The 23,947-nt window shown below is 42.7% G+C and overlaps 2 long non-coding RNA genes across 3 annotated transcripts in view; one reads left to right on the plus strand and one right to left on the minus strand.

Moving 5' to 3' along the window:
- The window catches only part of LOC144320431 (uncharacterized), a 50,358-nt gene extending 39,782 nt beyond the window's left edge, over positions 1-10,576 (minus strand). The window contains exon 1 of the long non-coding RNA XR_013385985.1: positions 10,502-10,576. This is a non-coding gene — a long non-coding RNA (uncharacterized LOC144320431). The remainder of the gene's footprint in view (positions 1-10,501) is intronic.
- LOC144320430 (uncharacterized) lies at positions 4,209-22,889 on the plus strand. 2 transcript variants are annotated; one of them, XR_013385984.1, is made up of 3 exons: positions 4,209-4,318; positions 19,920-20,342; positions 21,447-22,889. It is a non-coding gene; the product is annotated as an uncharacterized LOC144320430 (long non-coding RNA). The 2 variants fall into 2 exon arrangements; XR_013385983.1 differs by having other exon boundaries at positions 4,223-4,324; positions 19,925-20,342.
- The last annotated feature ends 1,058 nt before the right edge of the window (positions 22,890-23,947 follow it).

Here is a 23,947-nt window from a genome sequence, read left to right on the forward strand (position 1 = left end):
ATTAACGGACAAAAGAATCCTAGCCAGGGTCATCATTCTGCCACAGGACTGCACCTGCTCCCTATTCTGACCTAAAAATGAAAGGAAAAAAATATGATATTTAAAAGTGCCCAGGTCCTTTTTTCTGATGCCAGGAAAGGGATGAGAGTTCCTGTTTCTACACTGTGGTTCATGCTAAGGGGTTTCCAAGTGTGTAACACTTAGGGGACTTAGTTCCTAGCTCCCTAAAAGCAAATAGTTCTTCAGGGGCAAGGCAGCAGCTGGCCAGGGGGGCCCGGTAATCCCCAGCAGCACACCAGGGCTAACAGAGGAGATAACTGTGTTTGAGGAAACTGATAGGATCTAGAGAGAAACCAAAGCTTAATACCTTGCCTGTCACTCTTAAAAATTAGGAAACAGCAAAAATAGGCAAATTGCTGCTTGAGGAGTAACTAAGGAGAGAAAAGGAAATTTGGGGCCTACTGCATTTTTCTAAAGCAGCCGTTAGAACTCAAGCTGGGCTTGGTACCGCAGACAGAGGTAGATAGGTCTGCGGAAATGGCTAATTTATAGTAATTCAGAATAAAGCCATACCCTAGAACAGATTCAAAGTGGTATTTTACATGGCTCTCCAATTAGCAAAGTCTGCCAGCTGACCAAATGAAGATGGTATCTGGCTCCCTAAGAGAAAGTAAACCACAAACCTGTAAATATTTTAATTAAAGTAGAATACAGAACTCATTGAATTTAATTTTGAACTTGGGACTATTACCCACTGCTTTAATCTTAGCTCTCACCCTGTTAAACATAAGCAGTAATGAGTCAGAATGCAATGTTTTGCTTTTAAAAAAAAAAGCATTTTTCTAAAAGCAGTAACAAAAGTTATGAATGTTGGTTCTACTGCTTACAATTTTGGAAAAATGCTGTTCGTCTGTCCTTTAATTTTATGAGACAATTTTGAAAAACATCAATCAAAGGTCTGCTCTGACTCTCCAGGTGTGAAAACAGGATACCATGGGAAATCCAGATGGTCAAAGTATCAGCAGAGTTTTTATATTTGTGATTGGTAGAGAGAAGGAGGCCTCTGTTTGAAGTACAACAGATGGGAAATGCCAACTTCATCACTAAAAGTGTTATCCTCACTCCCACCCCACAATCTGGAAACAAGCCATGCCATTGTTTAAAGATGGCAGTCCTTTTCTAGATGAGGGGCAACTTACCAGACCCATTTAATCACCTTTACACAACACCTCTTTGGGTCAAGATGTAGCCAACACTATCTCCATTAGTTAATAAAAGGAGTTACTACCAGTCATTAAAAAATAGCAGTCTTATTAGAGATTTTAAATACTGCATGTACATTTTATCATTCTGAAAGGCAATTTGAAAAAAAAAATTATGGCTGAGTGATTGAGCAACAAAAGTGGTAAACTAATACACGTGTGCCTCTGAGCATGTGCACACCTGAGTACACTTACATTTTTAAGTAGCAGGAAGAATTACATTTTGCATGTTTAAGAGATCTCATTGGCAGCTCAAACACTTCCCCCAGCCTCTTGCCTCAGGCAGGTAGAGGCACTAATATTTCCTTCTGCCTAGAAGCAGAGGGGAGTTACTCAAGGTCCTGTGGCCGATTAAAGAGAAAACGGAGTACAGAGAGTAGGGGTGGGGAGTGAAGGGGCGGGGAGAGGAAGAGAGGGAGAAAAAAAGAGGGACAGAGGGAGAGGGCAGCAGGGCAAGGGAAGGGGCGGAGGAGGAAGGATGTGGTCTCATCCAACATCAGCTTCTATTTAAGTACCTAGCCCAGCAGACCATCCAATCTTAGGAGTTCCTGTCCTCTACTTTGGAGTTCTGGCCTGTTTGTCCCGACTTAGATTATTGCTAAAACAGAGAAAACAACAACCCCACGCAAAAAGCAGGTGCAGTAAAAGAAAACATAAATTTTCCTTTAAAAATATTTGGAATTGAGTCTTTGGAAATGGATGCTATAAATATAAAATCAGCTAATGCTCAAAACTATTTGTAATTTTCCCTTACTTAACTTAATTATTTGTCTCAAAAGGAAACCACAACTATTTGTAAAAATGATGTTTTCTGACCCTTGATTCAGGAATATCTGCCAGAGAACAACTGAGGTATACACAAAGTTAACAAACCCATACACACAGCAGTTGAATGCATTAGGGAGCAGCCTTTGTGTAACCAATTTCAGCTACTTTTCTTTCTAAGGAAAAATCTGAATCACTTTCATTTTAGAGGTTTTTTTTTTAACTCAAATAAAAAAAGAATTAATAGCCTTATTAGATTTAAAAAATCTTACAAATTGACAGAAAGATATACACAACACATGAGAAAAATGTTCAAAGGACATAAATAATTTTTAAATAGCCAATAATCATTTGAAAGGACGTTTAAGGACATTGAGAATCTAAGGAGTCAAAATTCCAAGTATGAGACACCATTTTTCACTTGTCATATTGGAAAAAAATTTAAAATAATATGTAGTATTTGGGAGTGATATAAAAATAAATACAATGGTATGCACTGACAGTATAAATTTCTGAAGGAGTGCTTGTACATGTGTGTGTTTTAAAGCCTTAAAAGAATAGCATTCTTCAATTTAGCAACTAGATATCTAAAAGTTTATCTAAGAAAGCATCACAGAGATGTACTTAAAATATAGCTATAAGGATACTCATTGGAGAGTTGCCTACATTGTCAAAAACTTGGAGACAGCCTAGATGTCCAACAACAGAGAACTGTTTAATTTCTTTATAAAACATCTATATGATAGTATTTTTTTAAATTTTTATTTATTTATGATAGTCACAGAGAGAGAGAGAGAGAGAGAGGCAGAGACACAGGCAGAGGGAGAAGCAGGCTCCACGCAGGAAACTTGACATGGGACTCGATCCCGGGTCTCCAGGATCGCGCCCTGGGCCAAAGGCAGGCGCTAAACCGCTGCGCCACCCAGGGATCCCAAAACATCTATATGATAGAACACTATGCATAAGCAGAAGAAAATTTAACGTTCGTAAAACATTAAGTGAAAAGATTTCAACACTACTATTTCAGTTTTGTATTCACACACCAAAACTAACAGAAAATAAATCATGCTATCAGTGATTATCTCTGCAAATTGAGAATACTGGTGATTTTTACTTGATTCTCATTGTTTACCTATCTTTTTAATAATGTTGTTACTACATTTTTAAAAGAATTATGTCAAGATTTATCCATCTGTCACACATTTATGTTATTCTAAGAAAAAGGCAATATTCTTACTGATTGAGGCAAAGCTTTGGGGGGACAAACATTTCATTCATTGCTTTAATATTTTATCTCAATTATTTTAACATCAGATTGATATCCCACATCTGTGCAGCACTTTGCATCGTACAATGCACCTTTACCTTTGCACAAGGGTCTTCTAGTGAAGACCTCATCCCAGACAAACAACTAATGATCTATACCTACCATACATAGCACAGGTAACTAAATCTTGCTGAGGTCTTTGCTCCCTCTTAATAGAAATTACACTGTGAAATAGAGAATAGAAAGAGCCTTCTTGTAAAGCCTTAGATCTAGGTTGTGTCCCCCTTTCTGACACTGTGGGTCTTCACAGAATTCCCAGCATGACTCATATAAAAGAGAGACAGAGGGATGCCGGGGTGGTTCAGTGGTTGAGCATCTGCCTTTGGCTCAGGTCCTGGAATCGAGTCCCACATCAGGCTCCCTGCAGGGAGCCGGCTTCTCCCTCTGCCTATGTCTCTGCCTCTCTTGTGTGTCTCTTCTGAATAAATAAATAAAATCTAAAAAAAAAATGTTAAAAAAGAGACAATAAGACATCTGTCTTTCTCCACTGCTGTTCTCATCACATCAAAGATTAACGACCACACAGGAGGTACAAAACCGTGGAAGCCATGGAGACATCTGAATTGATATCTTGTAATGTTCATTTCATTTTCCAGTGACACATAAAATGTTTTCTTCAATGTGACTAATATCTGCATTCAGAGACACCTCAAATGTTGGCTAGTATGTTAGTGATACTGGGAACATTGGAAACGGGAGTCTGGAGTAGTCCGCATGCTCTGCGCTGTTGGGGGCCACTTACCGTCTGCAGGTGAAGCACACTGCTTGTTCTCAGAGGATGGGAAGAGCCAAAGTGTTGAGAAACAAGGGTCAGTACAAGGGTTAAATGAAAGCGAAATCATGCTGACCCAGAAATGCAAATCAATGTGCCTGAGCTCTCTGTAGAACTTGTGCCTGAACACTCTATTCTTTCTCCAGATTACCTAGTGTCCCGAGAGAGGCTCCAGCGATTTAGAAAAAAGAGGTAAGTGTGGAGGGAGGCATCAGGCAGCAGTGGAATCTAATTTCATTTGAGAAGCATCTCCACAATTTATAGTGGACTTCTCACGGCGGGGGGGGAGCAGTTTTGAAGTTTATTTCCCTTTCTTTATACTGCTTTTACTACCTCTACTAGTCCAAATTCAAAGCTCAAAATCAGAGGTGATTTTAAAACTGTATCTTAATGATTCATAAAAGTAAGGGCATGCAAGTGTAGAGATTTATAATGCTCATCTGCATTTCATTCTACAAAGTTGCAAAGCATGCAGGAAGCTCCCAAATGCTGAGAGAAAGCTTCCTGAGATATAAATTCCAGGTAAATAGCATCATGGTTCTCATCGCTAATGGAATTATGAGGGAGAAAGGGAGGGAAGACAGGGAGGAGAGAAGTAGGGGAAGAGAAGAGAGATGATAAATTAGAGAAGAAAATGGGTGCAGATTTAAAAGAAAAAGAACAGAAACCAAAATCAAAGAGGGACTCATAGGGGGAAGCATGGAACAAAGTAAGCCAAGGACAGATAGCAAAAAAGCTTGTAAATGGGGGTCGAGAGCTAAATGGCTCAGGCCTGAACCCAGGCTCCACACCTAATTTCTGGGTGACTTTAAGCAAGTTACTTAACCTCCTGGAGGCTTGCTGAGAGAGCTTAATTGCAAGAATCTATGCAAAGCGCCCGGAGTAATGGGAGTAATGCCGGGGCAGGATGAGTGTTCAAAGATCACAAGCTAACTGGATAGCCCCTTCCGGGCCCAGAGGGAGGCATGAGCCAGACTCCCAACCTGTACCTTCCTCTGTCTCCCCACCTGAGGTCCTTTGATGAGAATGGCCATTTGGGGTCCTGGCCATACACCAAAGACATGGAGTGCTGAGCTTCTGAGTTCAAATCTGTTCTGTTACTTGCCAGCTGTTAGTGTGTTAATTTAGGCAATAAATACTTACCAACTATTTACTCCCTTTAGGTTCTGGGCTAGAATCTAATGAATGAAAACAGACATACCCCACCCTCACACAGCTTACAGGCTCATGGGAGAGCCAGGGAGCAATAAAATAATTAAGCAAGTACAAACAATATTAAAACTATCAAAGAGGGGCACACATGCCATAAAAGTATATATAAGTCTTGAGGAAGACACTGTGGAGCTGAGCTCTATCAGTGGAGTGAGCAACAGCCTAGACTATGAAAGGGACATAGTCCCTTAGTTCATAGAACCATCTAGGCTGAAGGAATAGCTGGAATGGTGGAAGCCCAGAAAATGAGAAGAGACTGGAACAGTCATCTGGAGCCAAACCAGGCAGGGCATGGTGGACCTGGCTAAGGACTTTGGTCTTTACTCTAAAAGAGAATAGAAACATCAGTGGAGGATTTTGATTTTGATTTTGATTTTTAAAGATTTAATTATTATATATAATATAATATATAAATAATATATAACATAATAATTATATTATTAATAATGTAATTATAAAAATAATAAATTATTATTATGAGAGACACAGAGAGAGAGGCAGAGATCAGGCAGACAGAGAAGTTAGGCTCCCTGCTGGGAGCATGATGCAAGATTCAATACTGGGACCCTGTGATCACACCCTGAGCCAAAGGCAGATGCTCAACAACTGAGCCACCCAGGGGTCCCAGTGGAGGATTTTTATTCACGAAAACTACATGATTATACAAGGGTTTTGAGAAGACCACTCAAGCTTTGGTGTGGCAGATAGATTTGAGGAGGGCAAGGTAGACTCCTGAGGTGGCTACTGAACTGTGCGTGGAGAGCAGATGGTGGCTGGGGCTGAAATGGAAGCCATGCAGGGTGTCTACAGATGGGTAGATGTTACATCAGCAGGACTCAAAAGTTGGACATAGAGGGAGGATTCTTCACTGGAGGAAGTGGATGCTAAAATTGTCATTCACTGAGACAGGGAGCGCTGAAGAATGCCAAGTTTGGGGGAGGCTTGTTCCTTGTGTGACCCCAAGGAAGCCTTTTCCTCTCTCTGCCTTGAAGAGATCCTTGTGAGGATTAAATGAAACCATTTACCTGTAAATGCCTGACACAGAGTAGATGCCCAGTAGCCGGTAACTGTGTTATTAGGATTTTAGACAAGAAATACTGAAGCAACTTTGTCTTGGCCTTCCACAGAGGGCAAGATCCTTTACTTTCAGTCCAGATATCATCTTTCCTGAGAGAGTATCTGACCCACAAATGCAAGATCCTAGAGTAGAATGTCCCATTTGAGCACAAAGTAAATCAGGATTCTTGGATTACACTGGGGAGGAATTCACATTTAATTTATGAGAAGATTCCCCAATCTGCCCTCTTTTCAAAAAGAATTATTATGAGAAGTCAAGTTCTGAGACTTGTACACATATTTTCTTGTTTTCACATCCTGCACAGGGAAATCTACATCTGACTGTCCAATTTATGAACTTTTAGGATAAACATATATATTTAACAAATGTTTCTTAAGCACTTCCTTTATGTAATGAACTATGGAATACAAAGACAAATAAAACACATTCCTTGTTCTTAATGAGTTTGAGGGCTGGTAGGAGTCACACATACATATTAAAATACCATGAGGGAGTGAATGATGAGAGATAGTGGGGAGCGAAACTCTCAAGTCTGGAAGTAGAAGATCCTAAGTTTCAAACTAGACCCTGGAACATAAGCTCTGCTTTCAAATGCTAGGCTGACCCCATGGTTTTGGTGGTGAAGGGTCCTATTTAAGTTTGGGGTCTGGAAAACCATCAAGATGCATACAGCCTCAACCCCAATAGAACAGAAGATGAAGATACTATCAGGTCTAGATATAATAAACATAAAGAGTCAAAAATCATTACTAAACTAAATTTTGGGAAGGTAGAAAGGGAAGATCTGAAGTGCTAAGTCTAAAGAAAAAGAGGATTTGCTAAAAAGCAAGATTTTCCATTAACATTAGAGAACTATTCGTACAGACAGAGAGGCGATGGATATAACGTCATGGTTGACACCATGGTTTTGCCTCATAAAAGTAACTTGAAAAAAAATCCACAAAATTCTGCCCAGTGTTAGGTCTGCTAACTACCTTTCAGTGTCAGCTGAGGAACAGCAAACTCAAGGAGCCAGTTCACCCCACATGTTCTGGCACTTTGTAAAATTTCTTCTGAAATTTAAATTAAAACCAGTGCTTCAGTAATGAGCTTTATTTTCATCCACACAGCAATTTAAACATGCCATTTATTTTCTGTCTGCCATGAGACTGGGAAATGAAGCATTATTGAACATAAAGCAAAGCTAATTCTAGGAATTTCCAAAATCAAAGACTATCCCTAGAACATTTTTACATCAAGAAAGCTTGAGAGTGAGTTCTAGAGAGTCCACTTTCTAGATGGTCTTGTCCTCTGAGCACTGAAATGATGAAGGTCTGAACATTCAGTGAATTGCTTGAAATAAGAGTCTAACCTTTAGTTAATAGTTTCTGTCAGTCTCCTCATTTAATCCCAAACAAGTTATTGGTTTATACCACCCCTTCTAGCAGGCTGGTTGCCATTAAGCAGAAAAAGTAATTCTATTAATGGAAAAATCAGTGTCCAACACATCCTCTAAGACTTGACTCAAATGTCACCTCCATTACTGCCTCCCTGGTCATTATACATGGCTCTTTTAGAGTCTTTGTCACATTGAATGGAAATTGGTTCCAGTGCCCCATCTGTTCTTCTACACTGTGAGCTCCTCAAGGGCAAGGACAGGAGCATATGCATTTTTGTGACATGATACCTGACATATATAGTAGGTATTGTCAGACATGGAGAAAAGCACAGAAGGAAAATCAGGGAGACAAGCGGACCAGGGAAGTAACAGAACTGCATACCTTCCACAGTCATACACAAAGAAAAGGCAATGAGAGCCACCGGAGGTATGGTGACATGTCAGGTTGGCCACTGAAGGAACTGGAGGTCAAGCAAGGACCTGACCGGAAGAGGCTGTCCTTTCTCCCAGCAGCCTATCTCTTCTCTCTGACAGTGATTTTTGCCTTGCGAAATTTCCCCTTGGGTCCAGCTCACAGGTCAAAGGGATGGAGCAACCCCAGAAGCTGTATGTGTTGTCTGAGGCAAGTCCCAGGCTCCCACCCAAGTAATACACATGTGGCTGGTGTTTGAGGTCCTTGCTGGTTTTTGTTTGTTGAGTTTTAATGGAGAGTGGAGAGGAAGGGATCTTAAAGGCAAAGGTGCCTGTGAAATGAACACTGTGGGTTCTACACGTGCTGGGTACTTGAGGAATAAACCTAGTTGCACAACCCACTCAAGATACACCATGAAGTTGCATCACCCCATTATGTAAGCCTTTATCAAGGCAGGAAGGGGGAGGGGATAAAGTCTACAACCAAACAGGAGTGCAGATGAAAAAGAAAAAAGTGACTCTGAAGTTTTCAGCTATAGTGAACATCTGTAATTTGTAGTAGCAATCAGGTTTGATTCACAGAGGTAGCATGTAAACTTGGCCTTGAGCTTCCTAGTAACCAATGCAAAAAGCATTAATCAAATGATCAATGATCGCATAAAAAGTTCATGACATTCATCAGACAGAAAACACAGTTGTTCCAGAAGTGCCAGCTGTTACTCAGTACTTAGAACTGAAAGATGTGGTCACACAAGTGTTTTCATAAAGAGTATCAGGATAACATCCTCATCTACATTTCCTTTAGTGCACAAAATAGCACTTATTAGGCAATCATAATATTCTTTTTTGGAAACCAATGGCATATTGCCACAGTATAGTTCAGTAGAAGCAGCTTTACAAGGAGTCATACCATGTTTCACGTGTTCATCGGACTTAATTGTCCAACTTAACCCAAGACTCTAATCCCATTCTCCCATTAACCAGCTACGCATGTCTCCAAGGGTGAATCATTTGCCTGCCCTGGGTTTGAACTGGATGGTTTCTGAAGTCCAGCTTCAAAGTTCTAGAGGTCTATAAGGTTTATTACTTTGTTTTTCAGAAAAGCATCAAGCTTTCAGTGTCCTTGAAAGTGTGAATCCATCCTTGTAGGTATCTGTACCTGAGTAGCTTATGCTCATAGGAGACGGATATATTTAATATATCTCAAAAACCTCAAACCATGGTAATGTGTCAGAAATTGGGAAAATCCAAAACAAAAAAGGGAGAGACTAAGAATAGGAGTGGAAGAATGACAAACATAATTTTAGCTACTTGAGCATTTAGCTTGAAATCAACCTTCGTTTCTTTAGGAGTACTTTAATAATGATGACAATAACAGTCGTAAAATTTGCTCTAAATGAGCCTCTAGTTTCTCATAGGCAGTGGCGGCAGCAGCAGCAAACACTTATTTGGCGCTTCCAACCTACGAGGCCCTATTACAAGCGTGAGATACAATTACTCTTCGAATGCTCACAATAATTCAAAGACGTAGATTTTCCTATCCAATTTCACAAATGAAGAAACTACCACCCTGAGGGGTAGAATAACTTGCTTCAAATCCTGTGACTTGATCCAGCGTTCAAGCCGGCTCAGGATCCAAGGTCTAACCAGCACAGGCACTGCCTCTGGGCCCCTGAGGTCAGAGACTGCTGACTCTCTGACAAATGGCCTCACTCTGGATAAATACTGGATATTAGAGCACCTTCCTCTCAAAATAAGGTTTAGTTGGAAAAAAATATATGTAGGGCTTCTAAGAAAAGCAGCTCCATAAGTGCAGAGAATAATAAAGATTTTAATGATCAATGATTACTACCTGCATAATAATTACTCAGAAAACAATCCTCCAGCTCTCTTGGAAAATTGAAGGTGGTCTCCCCTGTGCTGCCACAGCAGTCAGTGACTCCTCTGGTGAAACTTGAGCAAAGAGACCACCCTAAAAGTCAACAAAGTTGGGATTGTAAGGGGGTGGGTGGGCAGGCTCCCCTGGGGATCAAGGGAAGGCCCTGGTTCCATTGTTAGATGTGCATCTTCTGGAAAGACCCGGGACCCCAGGCTGTCTTCCTCTTGGGTCACATGACATATTAGTCTTTGCTCTAATATCTCCTCTTCCTTGTAGCTCTTCTCTCCTCCCCTCCCAGCACATACGTGCCTGTTTGGAGATGCAGGAGAGGAATGCATTTGAAGTACCTAGCACCGATCTAACAGATAATCACGTGTAATCACACATCCAGGAATCACGTCTCATACATCTAATTACCTTTCTTCAGAGGATCTCAAAGCACTTTTCAGATAGTAATTAATCACCTCTTCTTAGGTATTTCCTCCTAAGACCTGAAAAGAGAAACACAACAATTATATGTCTTGCTCTCTAAAGAGCTACCAACATTTCTTTTGAAACAACATATGCACACACCCACACACACGTATGCACGTTCAGGGAGAGAGGGAGCCAGAGGAAGAGAGAGGAGGAGAGAGATTTTTTAACAGTGACACAGCAGTGGAATTCTTCACATCCTGTCCTGTGCTCACAGCAGGGGTGGCACCCATGTCATCTGTATACCATAAGTGTTAATAATGATGTAGTTTTCCTGCACATCATGAATGAAATGGAATCCATTTTCATCTGTGAAATTGCCTGCCTCCTTTTATTCATTCATCTTCTCAAAGCCACCCATACCCCGACTTAGCAAAACCACCCTTGTCTCATCTCCTAGCTCATTTTATAGTCCTGAAGTGCAGTACTTCCTTCCTAAAGAACAGTGTATCTCCAAATTGGGTGAAACAGTTCTTAAAAGTTGGCTACTTTCAAAAATCAATGAAATGTGCTTAGCCCTTTGGTTTCTCTCCTACCTGTCAAAATAAGACCTGGGAGAAACCTGGGAACTGCTGATGTCTCAATATTCACTGTGGCTTCCTTCTAGGAGCCCCACCTCCAAACCTGACATGGCTCCAGTGGCTCAGCCTGGCCTGAGGGGCAGCTCCTTGCCATTTCTGAAAGGAGTATATCATCAGTGACCAAAGGGGACAGCTCCAGGCTGGTGAAGCCCAGATACTGTGAACAGTAACTTCCAGCCCTTTCCAACACAAAGAGGCAGCAGTCGTTGCCTGCCAGCCTCAGAATGAGCCTACTAGCTAGGAGTTTCCTGGCTCTTCAGCAGAGGTTTGTCATGCCTCTCTGGGGCCTGAAGATTGGCCTCCTCAGACAAACAAACATTTGGTTAGTGTGAAGGGTAATCCAAATTATGATTAGAAACAGATTACCCAGCTCAAGACTTATGTTTGGCCAGGAACAAAACCACACACCCAAATCCCTAATCACTTTCCAGGAAGAGGCCTCTCTTCATCTGGGATTGGGAACAACAGCCTTTTCTTGAACTTTCAATCTTTTCACATATTTCTAGATCCCTGTGCTTCTCCTTGAGGCACCAGCCTGGAAGTAGCCTCCAGCCAACCCCAGAGTGTTTGAGCATACTCTGCTGCCAACGTGGCCAGGGTATGCGTGCAAAGCATGGTCACTAGCAATTGGAGGATCCAGAAAAGTTGATTTCTAATTTTCTAATCACCAGGATTTGGAATAAGAGATGAAATGAAATCATCTCAGAAAGTTAGCCGGCAATTTTTACCCTCTCCCTGCTATGAGTATATGAGTACCACCCGTAACTATCTATCTATCATCTATCTATCTATCTATCTATCTATCTATCTATGTCTGTCTCTCTCTCCCTATCCTATCTCCCCTTCCCTTCCTCTCTCTCTGTCTCTCTGTCTCTCTCTCTCTCTCACACACACACACACACACACTCATCTTGGCAGCAGCTGTAGCCAGACAGTATCTTCATCCTGGATGCCTTCTTGATTCCCAACACACAGCTGCTAGGTTGGCCCTCACTCACCCTCTCCAGCTGTTGTTTGCAGAATTAGAAGCTGGACAACTGAGGGAAAAGAGGCAAAACTGTGCTAAGTGAAGGAGGATAAGACTAATGTACTCCTTTCTTGGAATCTCAAAGATCCAAGGACTGTGTTGGGGGGATCAGGACTAGCCATCAAGGCACCAGAAAACATCCTCCACCTGCCCTCACCCATGCAACTGGAATCCCAGGCCTTTCTTTAGGTGACTGAGGAAGTGAAACAATTTGCTATTCCAACTACTACCCCTGTGATAACAACTCCCAAGTCTTCATCTTCAGCCCTCACTACATTCTTGAGCTCCACATCTGAATTTCCAGGATCATATCTAGACAGATATCCTGCCAGCCCCTCAAATGCAACATGATCTGTTGTGAAGGCCCCCATTCCCAGCCTAGCAGACACTTGCTCCTCAGTTCCTCTTCTCAGTGGCGTCCTCCCCCACCCCTGACCCCAGTATACATGGGCTTGAAACCTTGAACTTGAAACCTTCACAGCCTTCTTCTCTACTCCTACATCATTCTATCTCTCCAATCTGCCCTCTTATTTTCATTTCTATGGAAATGATTCTCTCTCACCAAAATTACTGTATTGCTCTGCCTTATTTTAATCCTTCACCTAGACTTTTTTTCCTAAATAGTCCAAAGTTTGCCCCCTGCTTCTAAAACGTCAATGCTCTCCTTGATCTATGATGTTTCTAAACAAGTTTTTCAAGGACTGCCATAGCATACCCACCACTCCACTTTTTTCTTCTCATCTGTCCTTGGATCCCTTCCTATCTTCCAGCCATTACAAATTACTTGTCTCCCTGGAGCATGGCAAATACACCTTGCTGTTGTTCATGCTACTTCACCCCTTTCTCAGTGATTAACCTTGAGTCCCGGACCAAATGCTGCCTCCTCACCCAGAAAACCTGTTTCGTCTTCATCCCCATGATACTTTTTTTTTAGAGTAGTTCACATTTCATATATACATCTTATGCCTTTGCCAGTCGATTCCCCTCATGCTATATATGAGAATACTGAGACATGATATCTTCATCGACTACTTAGCTGCTCAGGAAATAGTTGTGGATTAAAACCAATTCCTAGAAAGAATAGGCCAGTTCAACAAGTGGAACCAAAATAAGATTAATTGGGGGGGGGGGCAGCATTGAAGGGGAAAATGTATTGGAAGAGGAATATATACGGATGTTGCAGGTGGGGAAAGGCAAAGGCAGACCACCCCCTTACTTTCCAGTGAGGAAAAGGGAGGAAGTCCACCTCATCCCACATCTCCAGTTCCCTCAGGGATGCACAGCCTTCACCTATGGCAAGAACCTGATTAAGCAACGTCCCAATGACTCTCCTGTAACAGAGAACAAACTCAACACTGCCTTGGGGTTAAGAGTTAAGAAACCAACCCCCGGAATGAGCTCACTGGGCCAAGCACACACCAGGGAGCCTTTTCCCAGAGATTCCTTCAATGTACTAACTCGACACTAAATCTTCCCTCGGTGCTGTTGCTGATCACATATTTAAACTGCGGTTCCTCTACTTGAAATGTTGTTAAAGAAAAAGCCTCAGGGGACTGTTGATGAGTAATTACAAGGAAAGCAGGCATCCCCAGTCGAAAGTTTCTTTGAAAACTCTCAGCCCTGTGCAAATGTCTAGAAAAGCTGAAAAACTGAGGAAGACAAGGAATCGTTATTATTTAAATTCATTCAAATCTTATTTGTGGATCACCTACCCTACTCACGGAAGCCACTGGATCTACCTGTCACACCTCACACCAGGTAGACACAGTCATCTTCCTTTTAGAAGCGAGAAAGCTGAGCTTCAGGAGCATGTGTGTGAGTTGACTTTGTCTCTTAACTAGCTTAAGTCTTTCTGAGGAAAGTCCAGGTACAGCCAATCCTGTTGTATCTTCCTCAGTGCCAGAGAATAGTGTGTGTCCAATAAGACTTGCTGAGCCTCAAAACCAAGGTTTCCTGCCCTTTTGTAGAAGCCATACCTTTGGTCATCTCCGTCCTCCCTATCAACCAGATGTCATCCCCTCTCACCTCGCAACTGCCACTTGGCCGCTGGGAGAAAGAGCCCCTCAGACTTGGCCCTGGGCGGGGCAGGAAGCCACAGGAGCAGTGCCCCCAGCTGCCCCTGGAGGCCTCGCCCGCAGCCAGGCCACGCCTCCCACGGTGTTCCCAGCCAATCAGGGAAGGTGGCGGGGTTTGGGATGCTGCTCCTGGGAGACCCGCACTCCTCCAGGGTTCAGCTTTGGCTGGCTGGCCTCTGGAACTTTCCCTAGGCTGCGCCAAGATGCATGTGATGGTGCTCCCCACCTTCCTGTCTTCCCTTCTTCACTCCAGGATTAGACTTGCATCACACTCTGATGACTCTCCCGGCTTTCCCCTCTCCTGATTTTTTTTCCCAAATGGCTTCCCCCGAACAAAATCTTGGCACAGTTAATCCTGTGTTGATGTCTGATTCTTGGAGGACTATTAACACATTCCAGTTTTTTGCTCTAATAGATTGCCTATAATCTTTGTTCCCTTCAGAGTATTTAGTAGGCAACGATTGTGTGCTGGGAGTACGATGGTTAACCACAAAAGTATTATTTAAGCCCTTTAGGAGCTGGTGAAGAAATCAAATAATTTCAAAAATTTAAGGCAGAAGGAGCTATGAGAGCTGAGACGGGGAATTTGATGTAATCTTTAGGACTGTGAGAGAATCCCCTGAAGAGAAGGAGCGGTTTCAGATGAGACCTGAAAGATGAGGAGTTAACCGGCAATGGTGGGGAGTAGTTCAGGCTGATGGAACAGAAGGTGCAAAGGCTCTGAGGTGGTAGGAAGCTCAACAAACAAAAGGACACAAAGGCAAGGAATGCAAAGCAATGAGACTGAAGAGAAAGGCAGGGCCCATCTCAGACAGCCTTGTGGGCCACCTTGGAAATTTAAGATTATTTATCTTTCAAGACTATGGTTCTTTGAAAGCAAGTACCCTGCAATAGCCCTCTTTGCTTGGCCTAGTATAATGGCTGGCACAGAGTATATGCTCACTAAATATTTATTGAATCAAAGTACTAGAAATCAATAAGGAAATTACTTGATTTTTTCATTATTATCCCTAATATCAAAGATGTAGCAAATCAGGACAAAGTATCAACCAGGTAGAGGCTTCTGTGCCCCACCGGCTATAAAACTAATGATAACAATGAGGATGATCATTCTCAGGCATTGATTCAATCCTTGGAGATGTGTAAACAGAGAGACAGCATAGCAGTGGGCACTGTAGCGGGTAGGAACATGCCCTGGACCAGACTGCCTGGTTCAAATACTGGCATTACCACCTCGTTCCTGAGTGGCCTTGAGGATGCTACTTAACATCACCATGTCTCAGGGTCCTCATGTGTAAGGTAGAGCTGATCCTCTACCTGCACCGGAGTACTGGCAGGAAGACTGTGGGGAAATCACTATGTAAGGCTTCCTTAGCAAGCTGCCTGGGGCATAGCATGTGTTCAATAAATGGTACCAATTGTTAGTATTCAAACATGGTTCTCTCCATCGAGATAAGAGAACATTAGCAGGGAGATTTCCCAAACCAGGATGAATTGTCATGAACCATATGTCATCAGAACTGCGTGGGATCACTTATGATGCAAGAGACCAACTTTGGGGACCAGCTGGGTGGGTTACAAAGCCTGGGGCCTGGCCAAGAGACCATGCCCAGACATGCACTCTATACACTTGGATTCTGAAACCCATACTGGTACTTATGTATAGATCTGCACATCAGAGCAGGCAGTGAACCACTCCCATCTAGAGATATGCAGTACCCTCCCCAGGCGGGCAGCAGCTGGGGAAAGGACATGTTGCTTCTAGGTTTTCTGTCCTGGAGGACAGAGGCTGTGCCTTTTGGATTCATTTCAGAACATCAAAATGAAGCACTGTGAGCAGACCTAGCTCAGTTCCTGCCTTTTGGATTTGTTTTTCCATGTTGGACATTGCAGTTAGAGCCCCAGCTTAGAAGAAAATGCCTATGGAGTCAAAAAGGATGAAAGGGGAAAAACACCTGGCTCCTTCCCCAAGTGCTGTGTCCCAGCTGGCTCCGGCTGCCTTGGAATGGGGCAGGGTGGTTGGGATGTAATTGCCCAGGCAGAGATATGAGGTATGCAGGCCTACGTGCGCTGCTGCACACACCACCAGATTGGGAGGGACTCTGTTTAGCGAGTGTCCATCTGATAACAACCTGAACCCTTAAGATGCCAGTTGCCAGCCAAGCTGGACATGTCCGTACAGTGGCACCCAGAGGTCCAGGAGACAGAACAAAGGACCTGTTATTGACTCAGTCCTGTGTTAGCACGTCATCCTCACCAAAACAAGTCTTGAGCCAGGCTGGCATAGAGGCTGTATCCAGGAATTCCAGAATCTAGAACAGAGATTGTCAAATTCTAATGGACTCTCTGATGGCAATTTCAATGCTAGTCATCGAAACTGAGTTATCTTGCTAGGATTTGGTACTTGGGTTCCTATCTCCCTAAGAGTATTCTTTTCTACACTTCCCATTGTCACAAGGATCCATGGTGCTGGCTGTCTTGGGGCCCTCTTCTTTAGGGCACAGCATCCCCCAAGACCTGAAACCTTCCTTCCCCCCATTTCACTAGGATATAATAATATTAATTATGGCCAACACGTTTACTACTTACATTGGCCACTTACTGCTTTAAGTGATTTACATAAATCTTAACTCATTTACTTATCGCAGCAACCCTATGAGATGTGCTCATTTTTCCACTTAATAGATGGGTAAACTGAGGCACCAAGAGGTGAAATAATTTACCCAAACACATGTAGCTAGTGAAGTGGCAATGCCAGGAAGCAAGTGCAGGTACTCTGGATCCAGCATCTTTGCTCTTACCCATCATGCTATCTTTCCTCTCTATCTGTGACCAATTTCTTCCTGATTACAAAATTTTAAAGGCATCATATTCCTAGGTCTGTTTTTTCAGAAGGAACTGCACTTTGGTACAGAGCTAGGATTTTCTAACTTCCTATTTTGTGTATAGTAGAATAGGGAAATGTTTCTAAATTAGGAGAGGCTAGGAAGGAAGCTATACTGTTCAAGAACTTGATTAATCATATTAATCACAATATGAATATTGATTCATATTAATCACAATATGAATATTGAGAACTCTGGTATTTTTAGCCAAGTGAGTACTTGGGAAAAAGTATCTCTCTGTGTACACAAGCTCTGCCTTGGAGATCCTGGCATAAGAGAGACATACTCAGCCCAGTGGAGGAACGGGGTACATAGTTAGGATAAGCTGCTGCTGACTCCTGGTTTTGTTTTGTTTGGATTTTATTTATTTATTCATGAGAGACACAGAGAGAGAGAGGCAGAGACATAGGCAGAGGGAGAAGCAGGCTCCCTGCAGGGAGCCTGCTGCGGGACTCGATCCCAGGATCCCGGGATCATGACCTGAGCCAAAGGCAGATGCTCAACCACTGAGCCATGCAGGTGCCCTGACTCCTGGTTTGTTTACAGCACTGCCTCCTCACACGGAGAAATTACAACCTTGCATATCTAAGCTCTGGACCCAAATTGGTGAGCCATTCCCAGGGAATTTGTCCCAGAAGGAACTCCTTGCAGCCATGGAAATGAAGGAAGAAAGGGAATGTTACTAAGCATATACTCAGCTAGGATTTAATGCTCACAGAGAGTGTAGGATGTAGTTGTTATCTTCCCCGTTTAGTGGCCCAGAGGTGTCATATATTCAACTAATGTAAAGCCCAGAACTCAAACCCCATTCCCAAGGAGGGAAGGACTCAGTGCCAGTCCAACCCCCACTCTCCCTGGAGCTTTCCCTGAGTCCTCAGACCCACATCCGTCCCTCTTTCTTGAAACACCTGTATTACTTTGCCACAATCCAATGCTTACCAACATTGTTTCCTCCTGGGCCAATCTTGTAAGCCAAACAGATGATAACTTTTAGGGGGCAGTGGCTGTGGGTTGAGTATTTCAGGGCAGGAAACTGGGAGAGGTAAAGACCTAGAACCACAGCCTGGTCTCCCTGATCAAGGGAGTTGCCAGCTTGGCTTCATAAATTATATCACATTATCTGGTAACAGCCTTCATGTTACTCCTGCCCTCCTTTGTCATTCCCTTTAAAATTCCTTGCAGTTGGGTCCAGACATTCCAAAGCATCCCTCAAAGTAAGTAACCTATGACTGCATTGTCACTCACTTGGGTTTGGCGCAAGAGGAATAGATAGCCAAGTTTTCAGTCCTGCTTCTGCTTTCCAATAGCCCACCATCCTGCAAGCTCCTCTTCCGGGCATGGTGCCAACTAACATGAGACCCAAGGTCTAATCTCAGCTTTTCCTGAACCCCAACACTGCAGACTAGAAATAATGCATTGCCACACTGCGGGCACACTCAGACATGCCTGTGTCACCACCAAGTCAACGCCAACATACATTTCAGGAGAATTTACAAGGCAGAAAGCACCCTCTAATTTAACAAAAAAGCAAGAGGGCTGGGTGTTTCCTTTCTTTCCCAAAGCTAAGACACAAAAGCTTTCCTCATATTAAAGAGCCGGAACCCACCCAACCTGATTCTCTCCTCTCAATCAACAACAGGGACGAGGGCATACTGAGTCACGTAAAGAGGCAGCAAGAGGAAGCTGTCATCTCTGTCCTACCACCTCTCCAGGGTATGGAATGGCAAGGGGTTGTCAGCTGACTGCTTCCAAGACAAGCGGGGTGGTAGTCTGTTTCATGTCCCCTGGGAACTTGAATCCCACCTCACATCATGACTTACTACAAAAACAGAGCAGGGACAGCAGAGACAGCTCTAAAATATGATGGTAAAGACTTCAAGTATAGGTCCTTCTTGATGCCTCTCAGCTACTTGGACCTCCCCATTTTAAGACAGAAAAAGTAGGCCATTTTACACTCAGCCCTTTTCTGAGCCCAACTCGTCTCATTAAAACTTTTCTGTCCAGTGTGCTATTCCCTCTCTGCCTTTTACAGGGATGGTTTCCCCACTCTGACTCCAGAAAAATATGTTGGTGTATTTGCATCTATTGCACGGCAATGATTGCCACCTCCCTACCTCCTCCTCCTGGGTTATAGAAGCATCTTAAATGTAGAAAATTCCCTTAAGTCGGACTCACACTTTCAGCTCATTCCAGACTAGTAAAGTATGAGCTATGGTTCTCCTCAAATCCTTATTTCTCAGCTACTTCCTCCACCTGCCCCTAAGATCTATTGTGAAGGATCCATTTGCCTAAGGCAGGAGTTCCAGGTGATAATCATAGGTTTTCCTGTCCCTCCTCTGATTGTAGTCCCCTCCAATTTCGTCTCAATTGTGGTTATTCTTGGTGCAATGCTTCCCCAGGGATGTGTGTGCAGTTTGGTTGAGGAGAAGGAACTAGAGACAAAGAGTGACTCCTTGCCCTCCTCCTCCCTGGCACTGTCCACATCCCTCCATAGCTCATCTACCGTGTTTTTGGAAGGAAGGTGCCCATAACTGTCCTTCAGAAGCCATGGAACTAGCTGTGCTTCTCAAAAGATGTGTAGTGAAGAGCCAGTTCATTTGTTTTGTAATTTCCAATCCATTATGAACTCCAACTTTTATAAAATAAAAATAAGTTACTAAAAAAGAGTTTAAAAGACATGCAAAATATAAGTCCAACTTTTTTGTTATTAGATCCAACAGTTATAAAATTATACTAGCATGTTGTTATAAACGCTTCTAAACACTTGCTCTCAATTTCTCACCTTATTCCCAGGCCAGCACAGGTGTGAGTAGCCCCGCTCTAACATGAGGCCTTTGCTGCTTACTTAACCAAGGAAACCCTGAACCTCTTGTCTATGCAAGATGGGAGAACAGCCAACATCTCAGCAGGTCAGCGATGCCCCCATCTGTATGTTCCAGGGGCTCATTTCCAATTCTTCCCCTGGGGTTCCAGAAATATCTCTAACATTAGAATAATGTTGACTTCCTTCGGAGGGGATCTGCCTGCACTTCTTGCTGCTAATCTGGACCTACCTAACCCTAAAGCACATTGGAGAGCAATGAGGAAACCACATGGGAAGGGACAGGCAAACACTGGCAAGTCACTGTCCCGGACCATCCTGTGTAGAACCGATGGGTATTTGAAAAGTATCCTCAAGACATGTGAAGGGTCTGAGAATTGTCATCATTGGGGCTGGTAAGTCATGGCCCACCCAGGCTTGCAGTAACGCAAGTGCCAGCTACACAATCAGCCGCTGTTTATTCAAAAACCTGTCACTGGAGCCAGGAGTGGGTGGGGGCAGTCCCCAAATGGCTATAGACAGAAGAGGGTAAGCTTCTCTGCAACATTCAGGAGGGCCTGGGAATTCAGTGGGAGGAAATGGTGACCCAGTTTAAATACTTTCTTTACTTCCAGAAGAAGCAAAGAAATCTCAGTGTCTGCTATAATGAAGGACTGATTGCATGTGAGGAATAAAATGGAGTGTGATCACCTTTTAGTAGGAGGAAGCTGGAAAGTGAGGTAGGAAGTATAGGATGGGGAATAGGAGTCTATTTCCTTGCAATAATTTTAAAAACAGCTTTATTGGTATGTAACTGACATACAATATAATTTGCATATTTACAATGTACAACTCAACGAGCTTTAACATACATGTACACTTGTGAAACCATTACCACAATCATAAAAATGAATATTGCCATCACAACTCAAAGTTTTCTGGTGCCCTTTTAGAACCCCTGCCTCCTACTTCTTCCTTCCTTTCCTGCCTATAAGTCAAGCACTTTCTATTACTACAGATTAGTTTGCATTTTCTAGAATTTTTGTATAAGTGGAATCATACAATATGTACTGTTGCTCTGATTTCTTTCATTCAGCAAAATTATTTTGAGACTCATTCAGGTCGTTGTATCTATCATGTTGTTCATTCTTTTTTTACTGCTGGATAGTCTTCCACTGAGAAGCAATTTTACATTGCAAGCAAGGTTAGCCCATGACTAAGATTTTGAGGCATTAAGGGGAATTTATGAAGATTTGGGCTTTCCCTTAGAGTGGAGTTTGTGGCTCCTATCTTGGAGAATAACAAAATTTTGCTTCAAAATTAAGGAGAATAACAAAGAAAAATCAGGCACTGAAGACTCTTAAATGATAAAAAGGATTTTGTACTATCCAGGGTTTCTGGGCTGTGAAGCATAAGAAGCAAGAACAGGAGAAACCAGGGACCATCATTCCTACCCAAGATACTTCTCAGCTTTTCTGACTTTCAATTTCTAATTCAGTTTGTTTCTTCTCTTGTTATAGGAAATACTCTGGTGAGGATATTCCCAACATAGATGTGTTTTTTTTTCTTTTGGAGTCACCAAAAAAGGAAGTCTATTCTGCAATCACAAGTAGAGTTACCCTTCATTCACTCACTGAACGTTTCTTAGGTGTCTTCTGTATACTGGGCATCATACTGAGGATACAGAATCATGGCAAAGACTTATAAATATACTTAGCTCCTGCTTTCACAGAGTTGTAGGGTGTGCAGGCTTCACAGCTGGTTATTTTACAACAAATTCCTTCACGATAAACGAGACATCAGAGATGGCAAACAGGTCAACCTGGTGGTTGGGGCCAACCCGTTACCATCATAGAGACTAGAAGACGTGATTGAATGTGAATATGGTGGCAAAGGAAGAGTTCTGGTTCATAAATTGTCAGGAAGCACAGTGTTACATCGACAGTGACAGAGAATGCAACCCCAACTCCCCCATATAGGGTAGTGAGGAAGATGGGAAGATTTAGGGAGCATATGGAATGTCTCTTGTCCCCCCAAAATGTGTTTTGGACATGCATATTATTGTTTGTCCTACCAAAAAGTAGAGAATCTATTTTTCTAAATAGGTGACAGTATTCTAATAGAAATTATCATTAAAAAGTCAACCAGTATTTACTCCCAATCCTTCTGTCATAGAGTTACAGTAAAAGAACACAAATGGAAAGTAGCAGGATACAGAACTGAATGAATAAGATGATGATTACAACAAAACAAATAATCAACCTATTCCTTGGAATGGAAGGGTCTAGTGAGGAAATGTCCAAAGAAAACATCAAAAAAGTTTTAAACAACAACAACAACACTTATTTGGTCTTCTTCAGGTTCCCTTTTGCTAATATTTTGCTATTAAAATTTTGAAGAACTACTTTGAAACACACTCTTCATGGAAAGTCATGGGTTCTCAGCCAAAGGAAACCAAAGTCAACCATCTGAACTTGCCTGTAGTCCAGAGAGAACCCTGGCCATGGAGGGACTTCGGGGAAACCAGTGACAGAGAAGTGGTGAGACCTCGTGGAAGGGTGTTTGCCAGCCTGAGGCTCCACCCTGAGGTACAGGGAGTGAAGAGGAGGTGCAGTTGGAAATGGGACTACAGTGTAACTGGAGAGCAGTGCGGAGGCAGGCGTGAGTATACAGACAGCCTCTGAAGGGCCAGAACCAATGAGGCCAGGACCTGACTGGGTGACCATGAGAGAGTCACTTTATTGGGCTTCACGAACCTTGCCTATAGAAGGAAAGGCAAGACCGGACAATCTCTAAGCAACTTTCTAACTCTAAACATATGGGAATCTGAATTGTATGATTCATTTCAACATTTAGCCATTGAAGACCCTGGCTGTAGCTGAAGCACTGTAGGTCAACAACCACAAACATCCTCCTTGATTTAGCTCATGTCAATTAAAAACAATTGAATACCTGTTACTAAATGTATAGTGGTATATATTTTCCAGAAAAGGGGTTCTGCAAAAGCAGTCCCTGATTAGAGCAAGGGCTAACAGAGCAAATCTACCTCTTTCACAATGTGACAGTCCATCTGGTTAGGGACAGAGGAAGAGGGATTTTCCAGGAGTTATGGAATGGAAACTGACCCATAGCTCAATGGGGAGATGCCAAGGCATCAAGAACAGGCCTGCTGCCTTCATGGGCACTGCTGTTGGAAGAGGTGGTCCCAATTTACTCCCAGAGCTGTCTCCACTTACCACTCTTGACTGAAGTTAGAGGTAAGTTGTCTGTTGGTGAGGAATGTGAAAACTCACGCACAGAGGGGTGGAGCAGGAAGCTGAGGGAAGGTCAGAGAGAAAACAAAGGGGTTTCCTGTGATGAGTCACTGCCTTCTGGGAAACAATTTCAGAAGCCACTACGACATCCCCAGCACCTGTCCAAAACTAGTATTTATGCCGAAATAAAATGTGGCAAACGAAGCACCGAACCACATCTGAGAGCCCATAGGCCACGTACAAAGCAGAAATCTGGGAAAGAGCCAGGCCAGACCAGACACATGTGACAATTTGCACATCATCTGCCAGAATCTCCCCAAGCTGGGAGACTGTGGGTGGGCTGAAGACTTTCAGTTAAAGTTCTCCTTTTCTTTAAATGGAGCAAACTCTATACTGATCTTTCATTTGATAGTTTCAGCTTAGATTTTCATATACAGGTTTTTTCTTTTGTTTTTTCTTCCTATTGCCTTGTAGGATGAAGGTCAATGAAAATCAAAACTTTTAACTGTAAAAATCTTGAGTAATCTAGAAAGAAAACAAATTTGACTATAATTCTGGGAAAAGGATTTGCTGGATTCCATATGGGATGAATTTCTCTTCTTCGTTTATGCTGAACTGAAAACAAAACCAACATTTTTTCCTCAATCATTAAAAGGGTGAGGTTTATATGTAGTAGGGTAAAAAGCATATAGACAGTCTCGGGCCACTCTTGGATAGTATATATAATAAAACTAAGAGTAAACCAAGGCATAAGAAGACATAAGGCC

This window comes from Canis aureus, chromosome 9 (assembly GCF_053574225.1).
Source record: "Canis aureus isolate CA01 chromosome 9, VMU_Caureus_v.1.0, whole genome shotgun sequence".
NCBI classification, from domain to species: Eukaryota; Metazoa; Chordata; class Mammalia; order Carnivora; family Canidae; genus Canis; species Canis aureus.